The sequence below is a fragment of the Nerophis lumbriciformis genome, linkage group LG26, assembly GCF_033978685.3.
Source record: "Nerophis lumbriciformis linkage group LG26, RoL_Nlum_v2.1, whole genome shotgun sequence".
Classification (NCBI taxonomy): Eukaryota; Metazoa; Chordata; class Actinopteri; order Syngnathiformes; family Syngnathidae; genus Nerophis; species Nerophis lumbriciformis.
The window spans coordinates 20,929,944-20,941,948 of record NC_084573.2 but is presented as its reverse complement, the minus strand read 5'-3'; the positions used below and the strand labels follow the sequence as shown (position 1 = coordinate 20,941,948).

The 12,005-nt window shown below is 40.2% G+C and overlaps 1 protein-coding gene across 8 annotated transcripts in view; it reads left to right on the top strand.

Moving 5' to 3' along the window:
* The first annotated feature begins 10,529 nt into the window (after window positions 1–10,529).
* The window catches only part of dtnba (dystrobrevin, beta a), a 58,535-nt gene continuing 57,059 nt past the window's right edge, over window positions 10,530–12,005 (top strand). For 3 of the 8 annotated variants that reach the window (XM_061987204.2, XM_061987211.2, XM_061987205.2), the window contains exon 1: window positions 10,531–10,791. The gene's annotated coding sequence lies outside the window, so the exon portion shown is untranslated. Of the gene's footprint in view, window positions 10,792–12,005 lie in introns of all 8 variants that reach the window. The other 5 variants (XM_061987208.2, XM_061987206.2, XM_061987210.2 and 2 more) reach the window with 3 other exon arrangements.

Sequence of the window (12,005 nt, the reverse complement as noted above, 5' to 3'; positions counted from 1 at the left end):
GTGCATGTGCCTCACAATACGAAAATCCTGAGTAGTCCTGGATTCGATCCTGCGCTGTGTGGAGTTTGCATGTTCTCCCCGTGACTGCGTGGGTTCCCTACGGGTACTCCGGCTTTCTCCCACCTCTAAAGACATGCACCTGGGGATAGGTTGATTGGCAACACTAAATTGGCCCTAGTGTGTGAATGTGAGTGTGAATGTTGTCTGTCCATCTGTGTTGGCCCTGTGATGAGGTGGCGACTTGTACAGGGTGTACCCCGCCTTCCGCCCAGCTGAGATAGGCTACAGCACCCCCCACGACTCCAAAAGGGACAAGCGGTAGAAAATGCATGGATTACATAATCTCCCACGGCACACCAGACTGTATCTCACGGCACACTAGTGTGCCGTGGCACAGTGGTTGAAAAACACTGGCCTGGAGTGTGTTATTTTGTTTTAACATAGCAACAATTAAAATGTATTATATCTCAGATTAGTAATAATGACAACATGTATCAGTTTATTAGGAATAAAAAAGTCTGGTTGTGTTGCGAGCAAAGTTAGCCAACAGGCTAAAAACAAGCTAATCCAAACAATTCAAAGCCCCACTTAAGAACTTTCAGTTTTGATTGATTTTGGCGGCGCCAGTGGACAAAAGCGGTAGTGTTTTGCCAGAAAAAAGACCACATTTCCCATGAGGGCTAGCGCATATACCATCACACTGACATCATGTACGCTGTACTATTGGCACACATTACAAGTATTCCGTCTGTAATGGCTATGCTGATGTTAAAAAGCAGACTCAATCAAGAAATGATCTTGGATTGCGCTAAAGAAATGATGCTGCTACCAAAAATATAACAGGGCGGATGGAGGTACGAAGCAAAGAAAGACCGGCGGGAGAGTTTTTACGAAGGAAGTAGCGTGGAACTGCGAACTATCATGCTGGTGGCTATTTATTGCTACCACGCAAATTTCCATTATCATTTCGATTTGAGTATCAAAAAGGTACTTACTAGTTTAGCAGAAATACACCCCATGGAACATCAGCCAAAAATCCCTCATCTTCGAGCTCACGCCAGCAAGTGAAAGCCAGGCCAATGTAGATCCTTGACTTTCCTTTTATCCGTGTAACCTGCCTTTTTCTTTTTTTGTCTCCTCAGACAAAACTTTTTGTTTCTTTGGTTGTTTTACAGCTTTGGCCATGATAGCAGCAATAGCACATATAGGCATTCTTCTACTTCTTCTTTAGTTTTCTGTTTGCATCGACTTCTGTCTTTTTAACACATGGGGAAAGGAGGAGTGATGTATGCCGTAAAGCAAGTCGGCACATTTGTAGTTTTTTGTGTGGCAGAGTTCCTGCCACCCTCCTCAATGTCGCTAAGTGCCAGTGAGAGCGATACAGACCACCTCAGGGCATGACAGAGATGTCATTCAACTAGTTGTAAGTCCTTGTATCATCCCAAAAGTTATGACAATAGTTTACGAAGGTTGAAAAGTTACTTAGTGCTGCTTTAAAGTCTTTGACATTTGGAAACTGTTTCAAGCTGAATTTTTTTTAAATTACAGTAAACATTTTAGCCATTTACCCAGCAGGCACAAGACATTGATACAACGTTGATTAAACATACAGGTCCTTTAAAACTGACTTTCGTTGCAAAATAGTTGCATTTGTAAATTGAGACAACGTAGGTGTCTGACGTTGGATCTACGTTGTCGTTCAAAGGTCAAATCAACATCAGAACCTAACATTGAATAAACTTTGTCAAAAATCATGTTGTTTCAATGTTGTATTTGTGTTGTGGAATGTTGGTTGAGAAATTACCAAAATTCAATGGTCAAATAAACGTCAGAACCCAATATTGATTAAACGTCGTCAAAAAGCATGTTGTTCCTAAGTTATGTTTGAGTTGCTCAACGTCATGATCTAAACAAGTTCTCAAGTGGAATATTATCACCAGACCTATGTAAGCGTCAATATATACCTTGATGTTGCAGAAAAAAGACCATATATTTTTTTAACCGATTTCCGAACTCTAAATGGGTGAATTTTGGCGAATTAAACGCCTTTCTATTATTCGCTCTCGGAGAAGCAATCCGCCATTTTCTCACTTTTGTCGGTGTGTAACAACACGAACAGGGACGGATTCAAGTTGCACCAGTGGCCCAAAGATGCGAAAGTGGCAAGAAATTGGACGAAATTTGTTCAAAATACGAGGCTGTGGGGAAAGCCAACGAAATGGTCAGTCGTTTGTTCCGCACACTTTACCGACGAAAGCTATGCTACGACAGAGATGGCAAGAATGTGTGGATATCCTGCGACACTCAAAGCAGATACTGACATCAACTCCAAAACTGGACAGATCAGCTTTCAGGAAAAGAGAGCGGATGAGGGTATGTCTACAGAATATATTAATTGATGAAAACTTTATTCATTACTTGCGGTTTTACGTAAATTATTATACATAAACTGTGTTTACCAATAATTTAGCTTAAAAACATTTATTTTTTTCAATCATTCGAGTACATTCGGGTAGTCTTGTGTAATGCAGTATTTTGTGTCTATTTAGGTATGGTTAACCTGAGTGCTGAAATCGTGGAAAAATATATGTTCTTAGCGCGCCTGAAATGGGCTGTCTGCACTCTCAAAGTGCATGTTGTTGCCAAATGTATTTCATATGCTGTAAACCTAGTTCATAGTTGTTAGTTTCCTTTAATGCCAAACAAACACATACCAATCGTTGGTTAGAAGGCGATCGCCGAATTTGTCCTCGCTTTCTCCCGTGTCGCTGGCTGTTGTGTCGTTTTCGTTGGTTTCGCTTGCATACGGTTCAAACCGATATGGCTCAATAGCTTCAGTTTCTTCTTCAATTTCGTTTTCGCTACCTGCCTCCACACTACAACCATCCATTTCAATACATGCGTAATCTGTTGAATCGCTTAAGCTGCTGAAATCCGAGTCTGAATCCGAGCTAATGTCGCTATATCTTGCTGTTCTATGCGCCATGTTTGTTTGTATTGGCATCACTGTGTGACGTCACAGGAAAATGGACGGGTGTATATAACGATGGTTAAAATCAGGCACTTTGAAGCTTTTTTTAGGGATATTGCCTGATGGGTAAAATTTTGAAAAAAACTTCGAAAAATAAAATAAGCCACTGGGAACTGATTTTTAATGGTTTTAACCCTTCTGAAATTGTAATAATGTTCCCTTGTGCCTGCTGGGTACTGTATACATAATTGATTGTGATGTGTGTGTTCAGATGAATGTAATAAAACATTTAAAAAAACAACAACTTTACAGTCTCTTTATGTCTTGGCAGAGGTTAAATTTCAGCTTCTTGAAGTACTGTAGACTTTATCATTTTGTATTTTACAAAGCAAAAATTACATCTCTTATGAATTAAGTAAGACGGTATGTATCACTTTGTTAGGAATAATAGGTTACTACGCTACAGTGGCTAGGAAAGTTAGCCAAAAGGCTAATGACTAATGAAATATTCAAACACAGTGTTACTGTTCAAACTGTGTTTATTGGTAAAGTAGCCAAAAATATTAAATATACTTGTGAAATAAAACCTATGCCTTGTTTTTAATGAATACTTAGGCCTAATATGCTAGAGTATTTTAATGTTGGTAATTATGGTGGTACTTGGAGAGTGTTTTCTGAGGTGGTACTTGGTGAAAAAAGTTTGACAACCTCTGTAGGAGGCCACGGGGAAGACCCAGGACACGTTGGGAAGACTATGTCTCCCGGCTGGCCTGGGAACGCCTCGGGATCCCCCGGGAAGAGCTGGACGAAGTGGCTGGGGAGAGGGAAGTCTGGGCTTCCCTGCTTAGGCTGCTTCCCCCGCGACCCGACCTCGGATAAGCGGAAGAAGATGGATGGATGGATGGATGTTCTAGATAATTTTTAGATCTATAAATTATACGTCTTTGTTATTTTCTGAGCAATGACATTTGTAAAGTGAATAACTGCATGCCTGGAATGTTTGTGTTATTATTCTTATGTACTTCCAGGATGATAAACAGTTTTTCCTTGGTCCATAAGAACATTGAATACACTAACCTTCACTTCCCATTACAGATGTCCAATAATATCGGACTGCCGATATTATCGGCCGATAAATGCTTTAAAATGTCGGAAATTATCGGTATCGGTTTCAAAAGGTAAGATTTATGACTTTTTAAAACGCCGCTGTACGGAGTGGTACACGTACGTAGGGAGAAGTACAGAGCTGTTGCGTCTCCCAGTTATACTTGCCAACCCTCCCGATTTTCCCGGGGCAACTATTGTTGCCATTTTCCCGACTTCCACCCAGAATACTATATTGGGGGCGTGCCTTAAAGGCACTGCCTTTACGTGCCGGCCCAATCACATAATATCCACGGATATTCACACAAGTGAATGCACGCATACTTGGTCAACAGCCATACAGGTCACACTAAGGGTGGCCGTATAAACAACTTTAACACTGTTACAAATATGCGCCACACTGTGAACCCACACCAAACAAGGATGACAAACACATTTCGGGAGAACATCCGCACCGTAACACAACATAAACACAACAAATACCCAGAACCCCTTGCAGCATTAACTCTTTCGGGACGCTACAATATACACCCCTCGCTACCCCCCACCCAACTCAACCCCCCCCCCCCCTCCCCCCAACCCCGCCCACCTCAACCTCGTCATGCTCTCAGGGAGCGCATGTCCCAAATTCCAAGCTGCTGTTTTGAGGCATGATAAAAAAAATAATGCACTTCAATAATAAATATGGCAGTGCCATGTTAGCATTTTTTTCCATAACTTGAGTTGATTTATTTTGGAAAACCTTGTTACATTGTTTAATACATCCAGCGGGGCATCACAACCAAATTAGACAGAATAATGTGTTAATTCCACGACTGTATATATCGGTGTCGGCTGATATCGGAATCGGTAATTAAGAGTTGGACAATATCGGAATATTGGATATCGGCAAAAAGCCATTATCGGACATCTCTACTTCCCATAGCTCGAACTACAGGTGCAATATCTGGAACTCTGCTATGCACATAACCCCACACCCAAGTGCAATCAATACCTCTGTGTGCCTTATATTTATATCTACCTTACCAATTAGGACTGTTCATATTTTATTGCTTCTAACAACAAGTATATACAGTAGTATGCAGTGTCTTTTATATTCATAGCTACCTTACTAATGAAGACTGTTTACAATTTATTGCTGTTAACGTAAAGTATATACAAACCCCAAAACCAGTGAAGTTGGCACGTTGTGTAAATCGTATATTAAAACAGAATACAATGATTTGCAAATCCTTTTCAACTTATATTTAATTGAATAGACTGCAAATACAAGATACTTAACGTTCAAACTGGAAATCTTTGTTATTTTTTGCAAATATTAGCTCATTTGGAATTTGATGCCTGCAACATGTTTCAAAAAAGCTGGCACAAGTGGCAAAAAAGGCTGAGAAAGTTGAGGAATGCTCATCAAACACTTATTTGGAACATCCCACATGTGAACAGGCTAATTGAGAACAGGTGGGTGCCATGATTGGGTATAAAAGCAGCTTCCATGAAATGCTCAGTAAATTCTCAAATAAAGATTGGGCGAGGGTCACCACTTTGTGAACAAATGCGTGAGCAAATTGTCGAACAGTTTAAGAACAACATTTCTCAACGAGCTATTGCAAGGAATTTAGGGATTTCACCATCTAAGGTCTGCGATATCATCAAAAGGTTCAAAGAATCTGAAGAAATCACTGCACGTAAGCAGCATGCCCGTGACCTTGGATCCCTTAGGCGGCAATGCATCAAAAACCGACATTAGTGTGTAAAAGATATGACCAAATATGGGCTCAGGAACACTTCAGATAACCACTGTCAGTAACTACAGTTCGTCGCTACATCTGTAAGTGCAAGTTAAAACTCTACTATGCAAAGCGAAAGCTATTTATCAACAACACCCAGAGCTCATCTAAGATGGACTGATACAAAGTGGAAAAGTGTTCTGTGGTCTGACGAGTCCACATTTCAAATTGTTTTTGGAAACTGTGGACGTCGTGTCCTCTAGACCAAAGAGGGAAAGAACCATCCGGATTGTTATAGACGCAAAGTTGAAAAGCCAGCATCTGTGATGGTATGGGGGTGTATTAGTGCCCAAGGCATGGGTAACTTACACATCTGTGAAGGCACCATTAATGCTGAAAGGTACATACAGGTATTGGAGAAACATATGTTGCCATCCAAGCAACGTTATAATGGAAGCACCTGCTTATTTCAGCAAGACAATGCCAAGCCACGTGTTACAACAGCGTGGCTTCATAGTAAAAGAGTGCGGGTCCTAGACTGGCCTGCCTGTAGTCCAGACCTGTCTCCCATTGAAAATGTGTGGTGCATTATGAAGCCTAAAATCATGCAAAAGTTTCAAAAATTGGTCTCCTCAGTTCCCAAACTTACTGAGTGTTGTTAAAAGGAAAGGCCATGTAACACAGTGGTAAAAATGCCCCTGTGACAACTTTTTTGCAATGTGTTGTTGCCATTAAATTCTAAGTTAATGATTATTTGCAAAAAAATGTAGTTTCTCATTTCGAACATTAAATATTTTGTATTTGCATTCTATTCAGTTGAATATGAGTTGAAAATAATTTGCAAATCATTGTATTCTGTTTTATTTACGATTTACACAACGTGCCAACTTCACTGGTTTTGGGTTTTGTAGAATGTATTCATCCTTTTTTATACACATTTTGGAGAGCACTTAAATTTCGTTGTGTATGTTCTTGTACAATGACAATAATGCTGGTAACTAACTAAATCTAATCGTGTCAATATTTTATTTTGTTTATTTTCTCGTTACATTGCACCTGTTTGCTCTTTTATTCCACTTTTTATGTTTTTTGGTAGTAGTATTTTCAAAATAGCCCCCAAGCCGCACTTTGGACATTCCTGCATTCAACTTTTAGCACACTTTTGCAGGCTTATTATATGTACAGTCATGGTCAAAAGTGTACATACACTTGTAAAGAACATAATGTCATGGCTGTCTTGAGTTTCCAATAATTTCTACAACTCTTATTTTTTTGTGATAGAGTGATTGGAGCATATACTTGTTGGTCACAAAAAACATTCATGAAGTTTGGTTCTTTTATGAATTTATTATGGGTCTACTGAAAATGTGACCAAATCTGCTGGGTCAAAAGTATTCATATGGCAATGTTAATATTTGGTTACATGTCCCTTGGCAAGTTTCACTGCAATAAGGCGCTTTTGGTAGCCATCCACAAGCTTCTGGCAAGCTTAGGCTTGAATTTTTGACCACTCTTCTTGACAAAATTGGTGCAGTTCAGCTAAGTTTGTTGGTTTTCTAACAAAATAAAAATTTAGCTTTTTCATGGTGAAGCCAGAAGTCGAGTTTCTTAACATGGAGACATTCTCAATACTTTTCTTTTGTCGAGCACAAAGAAAATAACATTTTATTCAAAGGCCTACTGAAATGCGATTTTCTTATTCAAATGGGGATAGCAGGTCCATTCTTTGTGTCATACTTGATCATTTCGCGATATTGCCATATTTTTGCTGAAAGGATTTAATAGAGAACATCGACGATAAAGTTCGCAACTTTTGGTCGCTGATAAAAAAAAGCCTTGCCTCTACCGGAAGTAGCAGACGATATGCACGTGACGTCACAGGTTGTGGAGCTCCTCACATCTGCACATTGTTTACAATCATGGCCACCAGCAGCGAGAGCAATTCGGACCGAGAAAGCGACGATTTCCCCATTAATTTGAGCGAGGATGAAAGATTCGTGGATGAGGAAAGTGAGAGTGAAGGACTAGAGGGCAGTGGGAGCGATTCAGATAGGGAAGATGCTGTGAGAGGCGGGTGGGACCTGATATTCAGCTGGGAATGACTAAAACAGTAAATAAACACAAGACATATATATACTCTATTAGCCACAACACAACCAGGCTTATATTTAATATGCCACAAATTAATCCCGCATAACAAACACCTCCCCCCTCCCGTCCATATAACCCGCCAATACAACTCAAACACCTGCACAACACACTCAATCCCACAGCCCAAAGTACCGTTCACCTCCCCAAAGTTCTTACAGCACATATATTTCCCCAAAGTCCCCAAAGTTACGTACGTGACATGCACATAGCGGCAGGCACGTACGGGCAAACGATCAAATGTTTGGAAGCCGCAGCTGCATGCGTACTCACGGTACCGCGTCTGCGCATCCAACTCAAAGTCCTCCTGGTAAGAATCTCTGTTGTCCCAGTTCTCCACAGGCCAATGGTAAAGCTTGACTGTCATCTTTCGGGAAAGTAAACAATGAAACACCGGCTGTGTTTGTGTTGCTGCATCCGGCCGCAATACACCGCTTCCCACCTACAGCTTTCTTCTTTGCTGTCTCCATTGTTCATTGAACAAATTTCAAAAGATTCACCAACACAGATGTCCAGAATACTGTGGAATTTTGCGATGAAAACAGACGACTTAATAGCTGGCCACCATGCTGTCCCAAAATGTCCTCTACAATCCGTGACGTCACGTGCCGGCGTCATCATACCGAGACGTTTTCAGCAGGATATTTCGCGCAAAATTTAAAATTGCACTTTAGTAAGCTAACCCGGACGTATTGGCATGTGTTGCAATGTTAAGATTTCATCATTGATATATAAACTATCAGACTGCGTGGTCGGTAGTAGTGGGTTTCAGTAGGCCTTTAAATGTTGTGTCTTGGATCAAAGATCCCGTCTACTTAAAGTTCAAGTTAAAGTGCCATTATGTTGCAGCTATTTAAAATAGTTTTGTCAATTTGTTCTGGCCTGACCTGAAATAAATTGGCCCTTTGAAACATATCTTTGTCTTTGTGTGTTGTATGTAGACCACATTGCTTTCTGAGTTCAGTGATGCAAATGCATGTCAAGATGATCAACACATTGTATTATTCTCCAGTGCAATAACAGTAGTGAAATTAAGGCTAAAAGGGCATTAATGGGAGCCTTAAAAAAAAGAAGGAACTAAATAGTTACTTTTCACAGTAACGCATTACTTTTTGGTGTAAGTAACTAAATTAGTAACTGAGTTACTTTTGAAATAAAGTAACTAGTAACTGTAACTAGTTACTGGTTTTCAGTTACTAACCCAACACTGATTATAAATTCATAAAAGAACCACAATTCATGAATGTTTTTTGTGACCAACAAGTGTGTGCTCCAATCACTCTATCACAGGGGTGTCAAACTCAAATACAGAGTGGGCCAAAATGTAAAACTGAACAAAGCCGCGGGCCAAGGTTGAACAAATTAACCTTTTAATTGGGACCCAAACAAGTTTTGCATTGAATATTGAACAAGCAAGGCTTATATAACTTTATAGTAACATGCAAAATCGAGTTTCAAATAATAATAAATAAATAAATAATAATAATAATAATTTAAAAATATCAATGGCATATCAAATAAAATGTAAATAAAAATTGAATGCCTCTTTTCTATTTGCAGCCTTCTGAGGTAAATATCAACATTAACTTTTTCCACAGGCTAATAAATTTGAAAATAAAATAACAATGAATAAATCAACCATTCAGGCCTTTTTACTGCTCAGTTTGCAACACACTGATCTAATCTGATGTGCCCAAGCCAGATACCTGCCATCTTTTCTGGGATGCTAGTTCATTAATGTGGGGGCTCAGGTGGGGCGGGGTTTGGTGGTAGCGGGGGTTTTTTTTTGTAGCGTCCCGGAAGAGTTAGTGCTGCAAGGGGTTTTGGGTATTTGTTCTGTTGTGTTTATGTTGTGTTACGGTGTGGATGTTCTCCCGAAATGTGTTTGTCATTCTTCTTTGGTGTGGTTTCACAGTGTGGCGCATATTTGTAACAGTGTTAAAGTTGTTTATGTGGCCACCCTCAGTGCGTAGAAGCCGCATATATCATGTGACAGGGGCCGGCACGCTGTTTGTATGGAGGAAAAGCAGACGTGACGACAGGTTGTAGAGGACGCTAAAGGCAGTGTCTTTAAGACACGCCCCCAATATTGTTGTCCGGGTGGAAATCGGGAGAAATTCAGGAGAATGGTTGCCCCGGGAGACTTACGAGAGGGGCACTGAAAATCGGGAGGGTTGGCAAGTACGAGTATTAGCGGTGAATGCGGTGTTACAGTGGCACCGCCAGCTCTAATGTTAATTTGATATTGCCTCAAGGGCCAAATGAAATTACACGGCGGGCCAAATTTGGCCCGCGGGCCAGAGTTTGACACCCATGCTCTATCACAAAAAAAATAAGAATTGTAGAAATGATTGGAAACTCAAGACAGCCATGACATTTTGTTCTTTACAAGTGTATGTACACTTTTGACCACGACTGTATAGTTCAAGCAGTATTTATTTAAGTGTTATTAGTAATACAAGAGTGCGGAATGAGCCGGTGTCACATTAATGAAGTTAGTGTACTATTGAAAGGCATTGGGGTGTGAAATAGGTTGTGGGGGCTGGCTAGGCTGCAACAAGGGGAGGGAATATGGCGCTGGAAAGGAGTGACTTTCTGGCAAAAAAAACAAAAAAAACATCTTCTACATCATTCAGTACAGTGAGCACCGGTGTAGCAGGCAGCCGCTTCGGAGGCGACGTATGGAGACATGCTTCTTAACTACGGACATAAAAAGCCGGGCGACCATGACATGATTTAAGCAGGAAGAAACGGACGGAAAAAGGAGCTAAAAGTGAAAACCGCTGTTGGAAGTCTGAAGCCTCATGTTTGTGTGTTAATACCTGTCGACAACAACCCCCTGTAAGTACATTCAATTCGTTTTAAACAAAACCAAAAAATATATATTCTAATATGTGCGGTTTAATTTAAATTATGAGCCAACTTGTAATGTTTTGTTAGTTGAACATGGAGTTCGTCAACATGGCCGCTAATGTCACACACAGCGACACAACAACACAACTAAATCACTTCTTTTTGATTTTTTTCCTCCCGTTTGAATGTTTCTGAGATAGTTTTTGCAGTTAAACCGGAGTCCCCCCTCCCTTGCCTGTGTGTAACTTTACTCCCAAAGTCATGCCCACTTATTTGAACTACATCACGGCTGCTGTTTGACTTCACCGAGGAACGTTAGTCGCATTCAAAAATGTCACCTTTTTACCTTCGCAGGCTTATCTACAATCATTTTGTCATGTGGAGCAACACCTAAAACTATTTTTTTCAATCCTAACTGCCCAGTGCTTAAAACGGCGTAGTCACTTTTAAGCCAAATGATTAAAACGGCTGCTGTGTGTACAATGTAAAAGGGAATGCGTGTAATTAGACTACGAGGGGTTGTGTGACATTTGGGGTCAACAGGAATACTAAAAGGCTTTTTTGGGGGTCTTCTCACACACTGTTGAGTGTAGTTGGTATTGTAAACAGGAAACAACACATATCATTATGGTGGAGCGTTTAAGTTCTTGTTAGAATAACAGTCTGAAAAAAAGATATTGTAAGCATCACATGCATATACAGTAGTACCGGTGCCTCAGTTTAGGAGCTTAACTGGTTCTGTGACAGAGCTCTTAACTCAAAACACTTGTATCTCAAATCAATGTCCCCCATTGAACTAATTGCAACCATTTTTAATTGGTGTTTGTCCCTCCAAAACAGCACCATTTTAACATATTTAAAAAAGAAAAACAAAAAACAATCCATCCATATATTTCTAGCGCTTGTCCCTGTCGGGGTCGCGGGGGGATGCTGGAGCCTATTCCAGCTGCACTTGGGCAGAAGGCGGCGTACACCCTGGACTAGTGTTGTCCCGATACCAATATTTTGGTACCGGTATCAAAATTATTTTGATACTTTTTGGTAATTTTCTAAATAAAGGGGACCACAAAAAATTACATTATTGACTTTATTCTAACAAAAAAATCTTACGTTTTGACAAAACCTTAAATAAAATAGTGAACATACAAGACAACTTGTCTTTTAGGAAGGAAGGGAATTATATTTATATAGCGCTTTTCTCT